The sequence below is a fragment of the Peromyscus californicus genome, unplaced genomic scaffold, assembly GCF_007827085.1.
Source record: "Peromyscus californicus insignis strain IS unplaced genomic scaffold, ASM782708v3 Scaffold_16__1_contigs__length_79575227, whole genome shotgun sequence".
Classification (NCBI taxonomy): Eukaryota; Metazoa; Chordata; class Mammalia; order Rodentia; family Cricetidae; genus Peromyscus; species Peromyscus californicus.
Window position 1 is genome coordinate 63406770 of NW_026294458.1, and position 19083 is coordinate 63425852.

The following is a 19083-nucleotide window of genomic DNA, read 5'->3' on the forward strand; positions in this document are numbered from 1 at the left end:
AAATTTCAGTGAGTTAGTTGACATGAATTTTACATATGTATTGTTTTTTCTTTATTTTATGTTATTTAGTAAATGCATTAGTTTCTCCTTTTCTCCTCATAATGTAGCTCCAGTTGGTTTGGAATTCACTTTGTAGTTAAGGATGACTTAAAATGTCTGATTCTTCTGATCCTCCCATCTGTTCCTCCATGACATTGGTATTAAAGGTATATACTTATGGGGTGCTGAGGCTCAAACTCAGGGCTTTATGCATGCTAAGTGATTACTCTCTTAACTGAGCTACAGCCTGAGGCTTAATGGATTAACTGTCTAAGTGCATATGAATCAGACATTTGAGCTTAGTCCTTAGGACTCTCAGCAGCTCTATGTAAATATAAGTCAGGAATGCACATCTTATCAAGTACTCAATTAATTATATTTCAAGTGATTAATTTTCTTTGTACTCTGAGAAACAATAACTGTATCTCTTATTTGAAACCAACCAACTATTATATAAACTTACTGGTAAAGGATATTACAATGGATAACACATTTATGTATCTCTCCCACAGTATATGAAGTAGCTAAATTGATTGACAAGTAAGTACTCCACTGAGTAAAGTTGACTTCATGTGTAATTCTACCTTTGATATAGTAAGAGTGACCATGAACTGTGATTTGAATTTACTGCCTTAGTCTGCAAAACCTCAGAGAGAAAAGATGAAGTAAACCTTTCAAGAATACTAGTATAGCAAAGATAAATTACAGGAGAATCAAGAGTTGAATATTGAAGCTTCATCGTAGGTGGTTTACCCATGGGTTGAACATAGATGTGAAAATCAACCCTCAAGATGTTGAAGGTAGTGGCAAAAACATTGCCCTGAATCATGGGATGTATTAGAGATTTGGCTTGCAAAAACATGGATCAGCCGACTCACTGACTAATTGCTATTGGGTCTTGATAATACAAAAACATATTAAATAATTTTATAGATTTCTACACATTCCAGGAATGAGGCAACTAGAAAACTGACAAGATGGAGTGGTTGTAAAATGCACAGGACAACCTTCCAGAGCTTTCTATGTCACCATAATGTCCCAATAAAATAATATCAAAGGGATTTTAATTGCAGGAATTTAATGATGTTTTCAAATGTCAGGTTGACTTGTGTGCAATCCTTAGGTAAGAACGGGTAATTCTCACATAATACTGCCAAAAACTTTAATGGAAAATACTACTTATGTATTGTATACTGCTTAAATCTCCTTAGCTTACTCAAAATCTCTGAAGCTTTTGATACCACAAATAAAGAGAAATATATTTTTCCTACTTTCTGATAGTTTGGGTTAAAAAAATACTGTTTTATAAAAGAATAAAAAAATACTTATTGAACAATTGAACTTGTACCTGTCATTAATTCAAATTATTCTTCAGGTATTATATAAAGAAAGGATGAACAGATTAAAAATGGTAGCAACAGTGCATTTATGATTCCAAACACATGCTTCAATTCATTTCTCTTTCCTTTTCGAAAAGCATTTATGGAATCTCTTCTACCTGTCAAAAATCTATTCTGGGCCCTGGGAAGACATGAAAAGTGAATTAAGAACATGCTATTATATAGCTTTACAACACAGCAGGGAAAATACAGAGAGAAAAGAAACAAAGGAAGTCAGGTGGCCACAATGCTCAGCAGAAAACGTAAGGAGTGATGCTCTATTAACAGGTCGTAGGAAGGCACCTGAAGATGTCATAGTGAGTAAGTGACTCGGTGAGAGACGAACAGTTTTCATTGCATAATGTATCACTGCAGAACTTAAGAGACTAAAAATAATCCTCTCTTGATCTCTAAAGTCTGTAGAATGTCTGTTTTTTGTTGTTCTTTTTTAAAAAATCTCTTTTTGCTTTGAGATTTCTCATGTCTCTTCAATCAGCTATAAATTTGTCTGAGAGTTGGGTGACCTTGGATGATTTCTTCATATCTGCAGAGACTGGTAAGCTCGATATCAGGGCCAAAATGTCTTTCATTATTTAAGAAGTTAGCCTGGTCTCGTTCACACGGGTTTGGAGGTTTGGAGTGGTTCCAAAAACCACAGAGAAGAAAATTTTAAAGGATAATTGTAAATTTCTGTTTAGATCTCATTTATCATTGTCTTACTGCAAGAAGCAAATCATTTAGTGAAACCCAGAGTCAGCTTGTAAGGGCATTTCCAAAGTGTGTGTGTGTGTGTGTGTGTGTGTGTGTGAAGATAGGTTAGGATACCAATGGACTATTGATGGGAGCTAGCAGTCTGCCTCAGATGTCTGTGAACTAATGAAGTTATATAAAAGTCAGATGAATAGCTCAGTTCAAATAAAGGCAGTGAATGATATAAGACCTATGGGAAAATTAGGAGAGGAAAAAAGAAAGCTAAAGAAGTGAAGTAGTTGAAAAGTATAATTGAAATGATTAGCTAATTAAGCAAGCATCACATAAGGTAGCACATTTTGTTCAGGGAAATGAAAGAGTTTTATGCTAAGTATGAACAATTGCTTTTAAAAATGGTCAAGAACAGTGCTTATAAGGGCAGATTCGTATGGCATGACCATGGAAAATTTCATTTTGTATCCAATTACATAGTGGCTGGAGAATCACTATGATTATGTCACCTTTCTTTTTTAAATGCAGTGTAAAGAAGTTTTATCCATAGAGAATACATGTTCACAAAGTACAAAAGAAAACAAATAAAAGCACAAACATTGAATTATGTAAGTATATGTAGTACCTTGTAACTGTTTACATGACCTTCTGAAACACTAAAAATGCATTCTGATCACATCCCATTACCGAAAGTAAGTCATGAAAGCTCTTCATTTGGAGAAGGACTACAATCCTCTTTCATATCAGTTAGTATTTTTTTTTCTAATAGGAACAATAAGAATATTAGATCTGAAGCAATAGAACTAAAGGAGATAATTTAAGAATGGAGACAGAAAACAGAATAAAATCCAGAAAGAAAGAAAATATTAACAAGTAAATGAAACACTAAACTACATTTAGATAGTTCTGTAAAGCAGAAACTAAATAAAAATATATATGAGGAAAGCCAGTGCTATAGAAAGATGATAAAAGTGTAAGATCAGTCATAAACAGAAGAAAAAAATTGTCAAAGGTGATAAAATATCATCAGCGTAAGGGAAATTTCTGAGAAGTAGATAATAATAGGCATATGGCCATAATATTTATAAGTATTTGACAAGTGTATATCTCAAATAGTAACAAACATTTATAATATAACATTATTTCTCTACTCCATACAAATTATCATTGTTTTATATAAAGAGATCTAGGGAAGGGAGAAGAATGTATTAGTGTGATATGTGCTACAGCAATGAAATAAATATCTGTGACAAAGTAGTTATCAAAAAATGAGATTTACTTTGTTTTTAGATCTAGGCTTTGAAAGCCCAAGATGGAGCACCCCTCACTGATAGACCTCTGTGGAAAACCTCACTGCAGGTTAAGTGAGAGAATGTCTCAAAGGCCTAGAATATTCATGGTACATCAAAATACCTAAGAACTAAGAATCTCTCCAGAAAAAAATGTCTAAATACTACCACCTTTGACCAAATATCCAATGCATGAAACTTTAGGAAGACATTCAACTTCCAAACCATTGCAGTGGGGCTGGTTGTGAAGTATATGGAGGACAAAAGTCATGCTAGGTGGGAGTGGTTCTGCACTAAATGCCCACTAAAGAAGTTGGAGAAATCTCAAACTAGTGACTTAACAGCACGCCTGAAAGCTCTAGAACAAGAAGAAGCAAAGTCTCCCAGGAAGAATAGATGCCAGGAAATTATCAAAGTGAGAGCTGAAATCAATAAAATAGAAACAAAGAGAACAATACAAAAAATTAATAAAACAAAGAGTTGATTCTTTGAGAGAATCAACAAGATAGACAAGACCTTATCCAAACTAACCAAAAGACAGAGAGAGAGCATCCAAATCAACAAAATCAGAAATGAAAAGGCAGACATAACAACTAACACTGAGGAAATCCAGAGAATCATCAGGTCATACTTCAAAAACCTCTACTCCACAAAACTGGAAAATCTAAAAGAAATGGACAATTTTCTGGATAGGTAACACATACCTAAGTTAAATCAAGGCCAGATAAACTATTTAAATAGTCCTTAAGTTTTTTAGAATGGGTGGCTGGATATACAAAAGTTAAGTGAAGTTTCAGAGCTTAAAGCACAAAAAAGTACCCTTTAGGTACTATTAAATGCTGCAGAAGCAGGTAACAAATTAAGCCTTTAGATTTGGGCTTCACATGAAATCTAAGATAAACCAAAATAAAGACAGGAGTTGAAGTAAGAATGCCTTTAAACTCTGTGTCTCAAGATCTCAGTCAATAAAGATATATAACCGAGTTATTGACAAATTGAAAAGATGTGAGGGGAAGACAAATGTGTTTATGAATAATCTTGCTTTTATTCAAATTTTGGAACATTACTTTCTTGAATATAATGAATTACCTTGACAGGTCTACTTAGCTTATGCTTTGTTTGTTGAGAAATATCTTGGTGTATGTAATTTAGAATACTAGAAATATTTATTGCAGTGGTAATCCTTGGGTAATTTAATGTTACAAGTTATGAACTTTTCTGTTTCATTGTTATGTGCAATAAAATATTGCATAGCTCTTTAATGGTCATTTGCATCATAAAGGAAAGAACAGAAATGTGCTTGCTGATTTGCAAATTATTTTCGTAGATATCCACTCTCATTTCCATTTTGGAATGAAGCTCAAAAACTAAAACTGAAGCATTTATATTCTAGGTGACCTTGATGCAATACCTGGTTATAATTATAATGAAGAAGCAGTAGAAAAATAGGAAACATCAAAGGCTAATAAATGCAATTCTCTATGATAATTAATATGAAATTGTCTAGCTTATGTACCACCTATGGTTGTTGAAAATCCTATTCCCACCTATTTTCACAAAGTCTGAATGATAGTCAAGATGGGTTGTTTTTTTTATAACTTATTTTATTTCCACAAAGAACTCATTGGCCACTAATTTATAGACTAACCCTTTTCAAACATCAGGTATCACTCCTGATCTTTGTGTTTGTGTAATGGTGTGTGATGTATGTGTGCCTTTTTGTATGTAGGTTTTATTATATAGAGAGGGGCATGTGTCTGTATAAATGATTGTGTACAAGTATATGATGGGAATATGGAGGCTGGAGGTTGAAATCAAGACCCTTTCTCTATCACCCTTCTCTTTATATATTTCAGCAGGGTCTTGCACTTGAATCTGGCGCTTGTCAGATTGACTAGTCTAGATAACCAACATGCCCTTGGATTCCTCTGCCTTTGCTCCTTCTGAATATTTCTCGAGAGCTGCTATGCCAACTAGACATTGAGTTGGATGCCAAAGATCTGAGCTCTAGTTCTAAAGTTTGCAGTGCAAGCATTCCTATCTGCTAAGTCATCTCCCCAGCTTCACTTTTATGTTTAAAATTGAATATCTAAAGCTTTACTGGTACTGAATTTCTTGGCCAAGAAAAATTGCAGTGTATTAGTTAAGTTAATTAATTGTCTCTGATTATGTCTACTAGCTTAACATTAAAAATGAAACTTTAATAAGAAACAGTTTTCATTTCTACCTAAAAGTCCCTCTGGAAAAACTGTAATACTCTGCTTTAAAATAACTTCTGAAATTTAGCCCTAAAGCTGGGGTTTCAGCACTTCATTGAAAATTCTCCAGAATATGTATTTTCCCAAAACTTGATGCCTCACATAAAGTTAAGTGAGCGCAATTAGTTTAATTAATGGGTAAATCTGAACACCTTATAAACCTGTGCATATAATAGTGTCAGAGTATGAGGGTCTAAGTTTTCTGTAACATTTTCCAGAAAATGGCAAATCTTAAAAACACTGCATGAATATTCATGTTAATGTAAAAAATGAAAATAATTTAAATTTTTTTTTCATGATACCACAGTACCATATGCAAATCTTAAAGGAGTCATCAGGGTTTACACCTAGATTTGGGATCTGTTTTCCTATATTCCTTTTGTTCCTAAGCACAAGCAGCTCCTGGCATGCTGTGTCCTGGTTTCATGGAACTATGACCTGTGTTTCTCCCCCTCTTGAAACTTTCTCTTTCTCACTATTCCTCTAACAGTTCCTTGGTGAATACTTGTGTGTTTTTTGTTTTTGTTTTTGTTTTACCAGTAGTTATACTAAGCTCAAAACTGTACCTTGCAAATTTACAGCAGATAGCTTTTCTTTCCTTTTTTTTTTTTTTTTTTTTTTTATTAATTTATTTTGCAATACAATTCAGTTCTACATATCGGTCACGGATTCCCTTGTTCTCCCCCCTCCCGTCCCCCTCACCTTCCCCCCAACCCCCCCCCCATTCCCATCTCCTCCAGGGCAAAGCCTTCCCCACAGACTGAGGTCAACCTGGTAGACTCAGTCCAGGTAGGTCTAGTCCCCTCCTCCCAGGCCGAGCCAAACAATCCTGCATAGGCCCCAGGTTTCAAACAGCCAACTCATGCAATGAGCACAAGATCTGGTCCCACTGCCTGGATGCCTCCCAAACAGATCAAGCCAATCAACTGTCTCATCCATTCAGAGGGCCTGATCCAGTGGGGACCCCTCAGCCATTGGTTCATAGTTCATGTGTTTCCATTCATTTGGCTATTTGTCCCTGTGCTTTATCCAACCTTGGTCTCAACAATTCTCGCTCATATAAACCCTCCTCATTCTCGCTAATTGGACTCCCAGAGATTCACCCGGGGCCTAGTCATGGATCTCTGCATCCAGATCCCTCAGTAGTTGGATGGGGTTTCTAGCACAACAATTAGGGTGTTTGGCCATCCCATCACCAGAGTAGGTCAGTTCAGGCTGTCTCTCGACCTCTGCCAGCAGTCTGTTGTGTGGGTATCTTTGTGGATTTCTGTGGGCCTCTCTAGCACTTTGCTTCTTCCTATTCTCATGTGGTCTTTATTTACCATGGTCTCCTATTCCTTGTTCTCCCTCTCTGTTGTTGATCCAGCTGGGATCTCCCGCTCCCCCAAGCTCTCTTTCCCTCAACCCTCGCCTTTCATTACCCCCACTCATGTCCAGGCTGTTCATGTAGATCTCATTCCATTTCTCTGTCATTGGGTGATCCCTGTGTCTTTCTTGGGGTCCTGTTTTCCAGGTAGCCTCCCTGGTGATGTGAGTAGCAGACAAGTCATCCTTGTTTCATGTCTAGTATCCTGCTATGAGTGAGTACATACCATGTTTAGGACTTCAACATAAATCCAGCTACTCTGAACCTGCTAGAAGAGAAAGTAGGAAGTAGTCTTGAACGCATTGGCATAGGAGACTACTTCCTAAATAGAACACCAGTAGCACAGACTCTGAGACAAACAATCAATCAATGGGACCTCTTGAAACTGAGAAGCTTTTCTTTCCTTTTTTTACAACACTATTTCATTTCACTGTTTGACAACGGAATATCATTTTGAAAGTATTATTTAAGAAGTAATTTTGTTCACTCATGTGACATTTATTCACATTAAATTGCAGGATACTAAGCTGAAAAGAAACTGTGAATCTGTGATATCAATACATTTTCTTTATTTTTACTAGGTAAGTGATACATCATTTTCATTCGTCCTAAGATTTAATGGCAGTATGTGTTTCTTCTCCTCGGTTTTTCTTTTGTATTTCTAATTTCAGTAACAAGATAACATGGTTCCATGTGCTTCTTTATACTCCTTTATCCACGTTCATCCTCTCTACCCTGTTGTATACCCATCTGCACAATTTTCCCATCTCTCTTGCTGCTGAAACATTAACACTCACAGCAGCTCCCTGTACTTTTGTTTCCCTGTATTGTAATGTCCACCCTCTTTTAAATTAGACCCCGAATGTCCCTTTTCTAGTCGATTGGCTTCTACAAACACACCATGTTAAATAACCGAAGCCAATGGGTTAAAGGTAAGATCACTGTGAGGAAAAATTTGCTGCATTTGTTCCTTTCAGCCTGGATTATCTCACTTTTATAGTCGATTATCCTTCATTGCCTGGACATGGAGCTCTTCTTCTGTATTTACAGACATTGTGAGAACATTGGGGAGATAAATATATATGAAGGGTTTCTCTCCACCAAGATAGGGGACATGAGTCAGAATTTCTGGACCCACATGTTTTTAGGAGAAAGCTAACTCCCTCGAATGAAATTGTCCTGTGCCATGTTGAGCACGCACGCGTGCACACACAAACACACACACACACACACACACACACACACACACACACACACACACACACACTAACACATGCACACAATCAAATGATCAATCAATGATCAATGTTAAAAATGAAACAAAAAAGAAATAATGTTTGAAGTTGGTAATTGTGGGCCAGCAATGATAAAACAGATTGCTGTGGAATTAGGAATACAGGTGTGGAAAACAGAAAGCTCTAGAATTGAGTATGTGTAGAGCTCTATAGCAGATTGTTTTCACTGTAGGGAAATATATTTTTCTATTATTTGCTTATTTTATCTTTCCAGTTAGGTGGGCAACAGGACAAATTTTAAGATGGGGAATTTGAGAAGAAACACCAGCCACCCAACCACCTTGTAAATTTACATTTTTTAACCAATTTACTAACTTGTTTATTAATTGAATCATTGACTACTCCTTCTTCCTTTTTCCCCTCTTCTTTAGGTTCAAATATTTCTGCTCAATGACTGTGCTGCTATGATAAAGGACATGGTTTCTTTGAATAACAATAACAGCTGACCATCTTTCTGCTTTTCCTCTTGGACTACTCTGGCTGGGTTTGGGGTTCTATTCAGTACTTGCTTTGCTGTGTATCTGTCTTTGATTTCCTCATACCTGTACGTGACATAAATCAAGATGTGGTACCATGTGGGGCATACATGGGCTGCAAAGAGGGTGCCGAAAGAAATTCAGATAAATAGAGCTTAAACTTTAAGCTGTTTACTCAGAGAATGGATACAAATGGTACCAGAGGAAGTTAGTTTAAGCTGTTAGTGCAGAGAATAGATACAAAGGATGGCTAAGAGGAAGTTAGCTTGGGTTGTTTGTATGGAGATTAAAGACAAATGGTGAGAAAGGAAGTTAGCTCAAGTTATTTATGCTAAGATAAGATACTAAAAACAGGAGATGATGTCAAGACATAAACAACTTGTAAATAGGGTGACCTTTAAAATGATTGGTTGGTTCCTTCAACCCCTCCTAGGGATCTGAGGGTTTCTGGTATAAAAGAGGCTTACTACCTATCAATAAAGGAGTTCTTGCTTGACTTGACTCCCCGCTGCCTCTGATTGTCTCTAGGTAAGAGGGAGGCTGGGGAAAGGGCAAGCAGCATGCACTTACCTTTCCTTGGTTCCAGGCCACCTCTTCACAGGTGACCTAAGTTCCTGGTGGGGCAGGTCCCCACAGTACCAGGCAACACATGAACCGATACTGTGCAACAGGTTGTTCATGAGGTTCACCCATGGAAATACTGCTTGCAGTCCAGTGTCATGTGTCAGTCATAGTTCCTGAATTGGACTGTTCTGATCACCAATAACTAAACTAGTGAATAAGTAGTGAATATATTATATCTATTAAAGCATACATTTATTTACTGTAGAGAAGCCTTGTGTGAATAAAGACATAATATAATGTAATTGACATGAGCTCAAACACTTTACAAATATAATAAATAGAAACTATCATTACCTCCTTAAAAGCCATCATCCATCATTATTTTTATCTTACTGTATAAATAATAATAAAAGAGGAGTAACAACCAGCAGGCAAGTACACAAGCAAAAGGAATACAACTCCCCTCCAAAGTCAGCTTATTATGCTACTTCCAAACTCTGGATTCTATATTCATTTACACATTTTTTTTTTGTTTTTTTGAGACAGAGTTTCTCCATGTCATTTTGGTGTCTGTCTTGTGCTGTGGGATGTTCTGTATGCTGTGAATGTATTACTCTGAATGGTTGAGTAGCCAGGCAGGAAGTATAGGTGGGACAAGCAGAGATGAGAATTCTGGGAAGTGGAAGGCTGAGTCAGGAGACACTACCAGCTGCCAGTGCCATGAGAAGTAAGATGTAAGGATACCAGTAAACCACGAGCCATGTGCAATGTATAGATTTATAGAAATGGGTTAATTCAAGATATAAGAACTAGATAGCAAGAAGTCTGTCTTGGCCATACAGTTTATAAGTAATATAAGTCTCTATGTGTTTACTTGGGTCTGACTGGCTGCGGGCCCAGGTAGAATTGGAGAAAACTCCAGCTACAGTTCTGGATCTTGCTCTATAGACCAGGCTGGCCTTGAACTCACAGAGATCCACCTAGATCTGTCTCCTGAGTGCTGGGATTAAAGATGTGTGCCACTGCTGCCCAGGGGAGTCTATATTCATATCAAACCCAATATACTCAAAATAAATCTTTCTCAACCAATATAGACCCATTAAGGGTATATAATATTATATAATAAGTAGTGATTTATTTTGTTTTCTATGTTTTTTTTTTGTATTGGACACATATTCTTCGAGTAAGTTTGGAGAGTTCAGAGTAAGCTGAGAAATGCAAGGGCTGGGGAGGCAGTGATGACTGGGAACTATTTACATGTGGATAAAGAAGTTTTAGTGTCCTCTTTACAGGAAGGTGTCTACAGATGACAATAATGTTCTACAAATCTCAAAAACTAGAAGGGTTTTTAGTGATTTCATCACCATGAAAAATGGAAACAACCATGTTCTCAGGTTGAAAACAATTAATTAAGAAATGAACCTGTAGGAGACATTTATTATTCAGACCACAACACAAAGCCTATTCTTTTGAGGCTTTTCAGAGCTTGTGGACCTGCAAATATGGTTTCAGATTTCTTTTTTTCATAACTACTTCTTTTCATTATTATTATTAGTAGTAGTAGTAGTAGCAGTAGTAGTAGTATACAAATATTATGTAATAATATAATATATAATATAAAGATATAATTATAGTTAATATGATTATTATTTGACTTTAGAGGGAAGGGTTTCTGTGCAGCCCTGGCTGTCCTGTTACTAATTCTACAGAACAGGCTGCCTAAAAACTCAGAGATCTTCCTGTCTCTGTCCACAATGCAAGGATTTAAGGTGTGTGCCACTGCTTTCAATTTTCTCCAAAACTTTTAAAAATACATCTACTATTTTGAAGAAAATTACTGTATTCATTTCTTTGTTAAGAATCAAAATGAAACATGTATATCATTCTATACAATTAAATGCAAATGTTGAGAAAGCTCTTAGAGGAAGAGTAAGCTTTGCGAGAATGTCTCCTGCCTGGTGTATTCATGAATTTTTCAACTATACAGTATTTTAAAGATAAAATAAGATAAAGTATGCTGGTATGAGTCTTAAATATGCACAGAAACAAGTAAATCAATTCAATTATATGTAACATGAATAAAAATGCCTTGTGATAAGGAACAAAAACAGGAATTTAATCATATTTTATATACACTATTTTTAAAGTAAAGCTCCAGCTCTTAAGACAAATTGTGAAAAAGTTTCTAAATATGGAAACATTTTTGTGTTAATATAGACTGGTGATATTGTAAGTACATTTAATGTAAAGTAATTCAGATGAAGTAGAATTCACATTCTGGACTGAGGTGGCAAAGTACTTCACTATTGTAAGAAAGAATGATATGGAAAAGGGTCTAGGAATAGAAAAAAATCTCTAATTTTGGATTCAGATGAAAAGTAATGGTTTAGCTAGCCACACATATACATAAATTCACCACTATGCTGTGTCTGCTGCTTTTAGAATGGGGATGACAGTATTCAATGAAAACAGTAAAGGGAGTCAAGATTTACTGTGATTCATGTTTTCAGAACATTCCAGTCCATCATGGCAGGGATCAGAGAAGCAGCTTAAGTGAACAGCAGACAAAGTATCTTAAAACATAAAACAGCATCTTTCAATGAGTATGTATAAATTTTTACATAACTTATGCTTATGTCTTTAATATATTTTCTCCTTTCTAAGTTTTAAGTAATTTTATTTTGATATCATTTTTAAAATTTATTTCTCTCGCTCATACAGTCTAGGCTGGGCTGACTCCCCAGGGGAGACCTTGCCTTCGAGGAGGTGGGAATGGTGGGTGGATTGAGGGGGAGGGCTGGGGGGGTAGGAGGAAAGAGGACAGGGGAATCCGTGGCTGATATGTGAAATTAAGTTAATTATAAAATAAAAATATTTTTTAAAAATTAAAATGTATTTCAATCAAAATTTGCAATGAAAATAAATTATATGTATTTTAAAAATGATATATGACAAATTAAAAAATAAAATGTACATTATAAAAATATTAAACCTGCATAGAAAGTGATATGTGTTGATTTTCTGTCCATGGAATTCATTTTTCTTAGTTTTTGAAAAATTCTGATAAAAACTGTAAAAATAGTAAAAAAAAATCCTATGATTAAAAATCTTTTGACAATAACCATCAGAAACTAAAAAAAAAAAAAATTCCTAATATTTCCATCTCTAAAAGGGAAAATTTTCAGTTATCAACAAAAACTAATTAAGATTATCAGAGCATATGTGTTTGGAGAAAACTCATATGTTTATAAAAAATATTTTTCATTATGATATGAATTATGAGTCTAAGTTTTCTTTCCTTGTCAAGGTAACCATTCCAGATGACGAACATGGGATGCTGAGGAAACCGTAATTTTGAGGGTTAATGTTAAATCACCATTTTTACATGCCTCTTCCTCATTAGATCAATAATGCAAGAGGACTAATGTAATGTCAAAGGAATTGCATTCATCAAACTGGAAATATCTTGTGGCTATTCCTCAGTGTAACTCACCCCTCAAAAAAATACTATTGAAAGTGTTTATTGAATCAATGAATACCTAGGGGAGATTATATATAACATGTTAGAAAAGAAAATGCAGGAAATGTATTAATAATTGCCTAACATAAATAAAAAAGACCTTATGGCCATGGTATATAGAACATAATTTACACATATTAAATCTGTGATATATTTCATTTTCTAGACATAAGGTTTTAATACTATAAGCTAAGTACTATAAGTCAGATTGTGTTGATATTTCTAATCATTTTTATTTGTGTTAGTTGATAACTCATACATCATCTTCAGGCTGAAAAGACTGTTACAAACATTAGTTGAAAGAATGAAAAAATTCCAGAAGGCATCACATTATCTTTCAGTCTTCAATGTTTTCAGCAATGTATCTAATTTCTTACTATGATTTTCATGGTGGGATGATGATAAGAAAACTTTTTCTAAAAAACATAGTTTTCCTTAAGATTATAAACTATTAGTAAAATTTTCTATCTTTTAAATAAACAGTGAATAATTGATAGGATAATTTGTTAAGTCAGATGTCAGAAATTCATAAACAATAAAGTAATTCAGTTATAACTGACAATTATTTAATAATGCAGCATTTATAATTGCAATAATTTATTGAAATAATTTATAATTTGTGCACCAGACATGCCTAGTCATTGGTAAGTTGTCGATGCACCCCTTAAAATCAAATAGATTCATTAATTACTAAATTGTTAATTCAAAGCACAAAAGAAGCTATGACATACTGTTTCATATGACTCATATTTAAAAAGGATGACTGAACCAAACACTGAGAAACAAATTTTGATTGGAAGCAAAATTTGGTTCCACTACTGCTATGAATATAAAATAGACAACCATATTTGAGAAACCATCTTTCCAATAAGTGTTGTCAGAATTCTCACCATTCCTGTAAAGCGTGTGGTAATCCGATAGTGCAATGATACAGCCACATAACTCCTATGTCTTCATCAAGAGGTAAAATGGGCCGGGTGGTGGTGGCACACGCCTTTAATCCCAGCACTCGGGAGGCAGAGGCAGGCAGATCTGTGTCAGTTCGAGGCCAGCCTGTCTCCAAAGGGAGTTCCAGGAAAGGCGCAAAGCTACACAGAGAAACCCTGTCTCGAAACAAACAAACAAACAAACAAACAAAAGAGGTAAAATGGTGAAAAAAATACATGTCTACAGGCTGCACATGAGTCCTGCTATGAAAGATATATATGATTGCTAAAAACAATTCAAATGTCAATCAGTAAGTGAATCAATACGTTATAGTAGCCTAATAGACAGGATATTAGCAATACAATTGAGATTACTGATGAAACAAAACCATGAATATTAAAATATTTGTGCAAAATTAAAAAGGCTAAGACTCTTCAAATAATATATATCACCCCAATTCTCCATTAAAGTTCTCAAGAGTATGCTGCCTGAGATATCTTGGAAAGCACACCATAGCTACTTAAGATGGACAGGTGAGGTGGAGTAGGTCAGAGAAACAGATTGAGTAGAAGCATAAAGTATTTATTTGAGACCATGATTGGAAAAAGCACAGGGACAAATAGCCAAACTAGCTGAAACATGTGAACTGTTAACCAATAGCTGAGGAGCCCCCTGGAACTGGACCAGACCCTCTGGATAAGTGAGACAGTTGATGAGCTTGTACTGTTTAAAAAGCCCCCAGGCAGTGGGACCAGGACCTATCCTTGGGGCATGAGCTGGCTTTCTGGAACCTAGGGCCTATGCTGAGACTCTTTGCTCAGCCTTGGTGCAGGGAGGAGGGGACTGGACCTGTAGCAACTGAATCTACCAGCCTGGGCTGAATCCCCAGGGGAGGCCTTTCCTTGGAGAAGGTGGGAATGGGGGGGTGGGTTTGAGGGGAAGCCTGGAGGGTGGGAGGAGGGAGGACAGGGGAATCCATGGCTGATATGTAAAGTTAAATTAATTATAAAATAAAAATATAGCCGGGCGGTGGTGGCGCACGCCTTTAATCCCAGCACTCGGGAGGCAGAGCCAGGCGGATCTCTGTGAGTTCGAGGCCAGCCTGGACTACCAAATGAGTTCCAGGAAAGGCGCAAAAAGCTACACAGAGAAACCCTGTCTCGAAAAACAAAAAACAAAAAACAAAAACAAAAAAAAATAAAATAAAATAAAAATATTAAAAAATTTTATTTGGGTACAATAATGATCAACAATTATCATTTAATGTGGTGTGTGTGTGTGTGTGTGTGTCTGTGTGTGTGTGTGTGTGTCTGTGTGTGTGTGTGTGTGTGTGTGTGTTTGGGGTGTGTTGTATATATGTGATGCAGGAGTCTATGTGTGCTGATGTAGTACATATGGAAGTAGAAGGATAACTTGGGAAGCTAGTGTTCGCCATCCATCATAGGTTCCAAAAATGGAGCAGGTCTTCAGGCTCCCATGGTAAGCAGTTTTACTGACTGAGCCATCCTGACATCCCATTAAAAACATTTTTTTCTCATAAGTTTAGATATGTTTTTCTTTAATGTATTCTTTGAAGAGTTCACACAACTAGAAAGTGTTTTTCAATTATAACCATTACTCATTCTCCCTACAAGTTCCCCCAAGAATTCTCCAACACATCTGCTTCCCAACTTCAGGCCCTCCTTTTGTACATTTATTTGTTTATTTATTTATTAATCTACAACAATCAGTGATTGATGTCCACATGCATTTGAGCATGGAGTCTAGTAGTTTGGTATGGACAATCTTTCGGTGGGACAGCTAGAAAAATTTACCTTTGCTTCCCTTAGCAGACATCAACTGCCAATAGCCCCCAGAGCTAAAGAAGAAGCCTCTTAGTAGCTCCACCCACTCCATGCTGCACTGACTTGGTCTAGTGCAGATCTCATGTATCTGAACACTGCTGCTCGGAGTTCTTATGCACAGCAGACATGCTTTGATCAGAGAAGAGAATTTCATAGCATGCATCTCAATCTTCTTGTTTTTATATTACTAGTTATCATTATCTTGATGGTGATGATACTTTCACAGACAGATAAATCTGTCGAAATTACTAATCTGTTTTTATATTATGGATAGTTTATTGTATGTCAACTCTACTTCAAGAAAACTCTTTTAGGGAAAAAAACCAAAAAACTGTTATATTATCTTACCTGCAGCTAGGATCTATTGCAGGTGAAAACTTTCTGTTTTAGAACTACAATGTAAGACCTTCTCTCTCTGAAGATTTTCCTCACCATAAATGTTCTGGCTTTCCCATGTTTGGTCTAAGAACATAGGAGCGAAAGTAATATGTCTTAAATTGGCATGTGTTTTCTTTCTCTGTGGTCACATTTTCCTTCCTGGACACCTTCAATTGTATCCCTCCCATTGCACACTGGTCCTCCTGTATCTCCTCATTCTCTTCTCAGACATTACAATCTTTTTTGTTCAAGTTCCCAAGTTTATGCTTGTTAGTCATCATTAAGCCATCCGTGCCCTGAATATGCGTCCACAATTACTAAGTATTGGGGATTTCACAATGAACTATGCCTTTGCACAAGAGGTGAAGGTTATCAATATGGATTGGATGTAAATTTTCCATACAAAAACTGCATACATTGAAAATATATTCACTGCCACTGCCGGGTGACATTAATTTTCAGTGAGACATTAGCAGTTAAGAGCTAGTTGAAGGATTTAGGTGACTCATTGGTTTAAATATTAAGGCAACTCCATGTAGTTAAAAGGGAAGTTTATTTTGTGGGGTAACTTACAAGTGAAGGGATAGGTAACAGTCTGGGAAAGGTGAAGCGCCATCCAGCAGTGTTCTCTGGAGAACTCTGCTTGGTCTACCTCCAGCATTCAGGATTCAGGAACCAAGAGAGCCAGCCCATCTGGATCTCTGGTCTTCAGGGGTCCTCTGTAGGCTCTGCCTGGTAGGCATGACAGTTACCGAAGCCTCAGTGGGGGTGACACTTCCAGGTCAAAGCTGGAATGGCTACCCACTACAGTGACTCGGGTGTTTCTTTAGAGGACACATTCATCACCAGACCATTCCTCTCTCTAGATTATGTTGGCCTCTAGATGAGCATCTCTGCTCCAGGGTCCCCTTCTTCTTCATGATGTTTTAGCTTAACACTGCACCACACACAATATAAGCAGCTGACACGGAGCAAACCTTCTGAAACTGTTAGCCAAACATACATATTGTTTCCTTTAGGTTGTTTTTCTCAGATATTTTCTCATTTCAGCTGGAAAGTGAATAGTCCAATCATCCATTCTCCCCTTACAGAGACTGAACTTGCCATAAAAAATTTCCAAAAGGGCCGGGCGGTGGTGGCGCACGCCTTTAATCCCAGCACTCGGGAGGCAGAGCCAGGAGGCAGAGCCAGGTGGATCTCTGTGAGTTCGAGCCCCAGCCTGGGCTACCAAGTGAGTTCCAGGAGAGGCGCAAAGTTACACAGAGAAACCCTGTCTCGAAAAACCAAAAAAAAAAAAAAAATTCCAATGATGCTTAGTATAGATAGATGTTACTTTTGCATATATTAGATGCGATCAAATTTTCTACTTGTTATAAAATTGCTGCATTGTGTCTGTCTTGCTTTGCAAATTACAAACCACTTAGGAATATGATTTCTATTAGTTTTATGTCTCAAACTAAAGTGAATTTTGAAAACTTCCCTTTAATGATATGCTACAGTTTCATTATTTGTTGAGTATGATTGCAGGTTCCATTGTCAATCTGATTTGGTTATATGACCTCTTAGTCCCTTTTCTTACCTATTGAGAACCCATTGTGGCTGTGCTTATCTACAACAGACTTGTACAGGTTTGATCCTGTCAAGTTTCCTTTAAAGATGGGTGATGGCCTTTTAGTCTCCATTCTTCCTGGAAGAACTATTAGAAGTTAATTATTGTTAGGATGGAGTATGATTTCCCAACCCAATGGTGTAGTCACTGATGATGGGCCCCGGGAAATAACCTCCCTCCAAAACCTGGGCAAGAAATTCTAGCTAATTTCAGTTGACCACGTGTACAAAGAGACCTGAAAGTAGAAGACCTTGTTAGAAGACTTCCACTGGAGGATAGTGAAGATGAGGGAGATGGGAAGTGGTAGCAGAGGTAAAAACTAGTAAAATCTATTTTATGAATCTTTGAAATAAAGAAATCCTTTCATCAAGGAAAAAGTTACACATTTTCATTAAAAATATTTTACAACAATAGCCATTGAAACTCCACAATATTGGTTGGAGACTTGGCTTGGTGGTTGATAGCTCTAGCTGCAATACCTATGTCCGTCAATACCCACCTTCTCATAATTCCAACTACAGGGGAATCAGACACCACCTTCTGGTTTTCACAGTCCCCTCAAACCCCAACACACACGCACGCACACATGGCTGACACACACAGACAAGCATCTATTCACATGAATAAAAACTAAAATAAAATTTAAAAAGTCTAATATGGTATGGGGAGCTCCAAAAGCCCACCTTCATCTAAGGGGCCATTGTCACCTGATGATTGATGGGGGTGGGTAGAATCACATTTCTTTAGGTGTGTGACCTCTAGCAGAGTGCCCATGCTCCAATGGATGGCAATACTTGCATTCATATGGGTGCTAACTGGACTAAGTGGATTATTAATTATTAAAAAAGAGGACATGAAGTTGAGAAAGAGAATTTTTAGGGAATACTGGAGAAATCTTAAAGAAGATAGTGGGGTGATTATGATCAAAATACTTTGAATATATTTTCAAAAAAGCAATGTATTGTAGCAGACTCTCTTGGACTGCCAGCCCCTAAATCATGACACAGAGACTTATTAATTATGACTGCTTGGCCTTAGCTTAGGCTTGTTTCCAATTAGCATTTTTAAAAAACTTAAATTAACCCATTTCTATTAATCTGTGTTCTGCCCCAAGGCCAGTTTACCTCATCTACATCCTGTCCATTCTGATTTCCTGTTTCCTCTGTGTCTGACTGCCCCCCTCCACTGGCTGATTCCTAGCTGTCTGACTTCCCTTTTCTCTCTGCCCACCAGCCCTGCCTACCCCTCTTTTGCCTAGTTGGCTGTTCAGATTTTTATTAGATCAATAAGGTGCCTTAGGCAGACAACATAAAACAGACACACATCTTTACATAGTTAAACAAATGCAGCATAAACAAGTGCAATGCATCTTTACTTAAACAATTATTCTGCAACACAAGCAATTGCAACACATCTTTAAATGGTTAAACAATTATT

General features: G+C 36.7%; 1 long non-coding RNA gene across 1 annotated transcript; it reads left to right on the forward strand.

Moving 5' to 3' along the window:
- The first annotated feature begins 1766 nt into the window (after nt 1-1766).
- LOC128111576 (uncharacterized) lies at nt 1767-9305 on the forward strand. The gene is made up of 3 exons (XR_008218675.1): nt 1767-1974; nt 7552-7614; nt 8700-9305. It is a non-coding gene; the product is annotated as an uncharacterized LOC128111576 (long non-coding RNA).
- The last annotated feature ends 9778 nt before the right edge of the window (nt 9306-19083 follow it).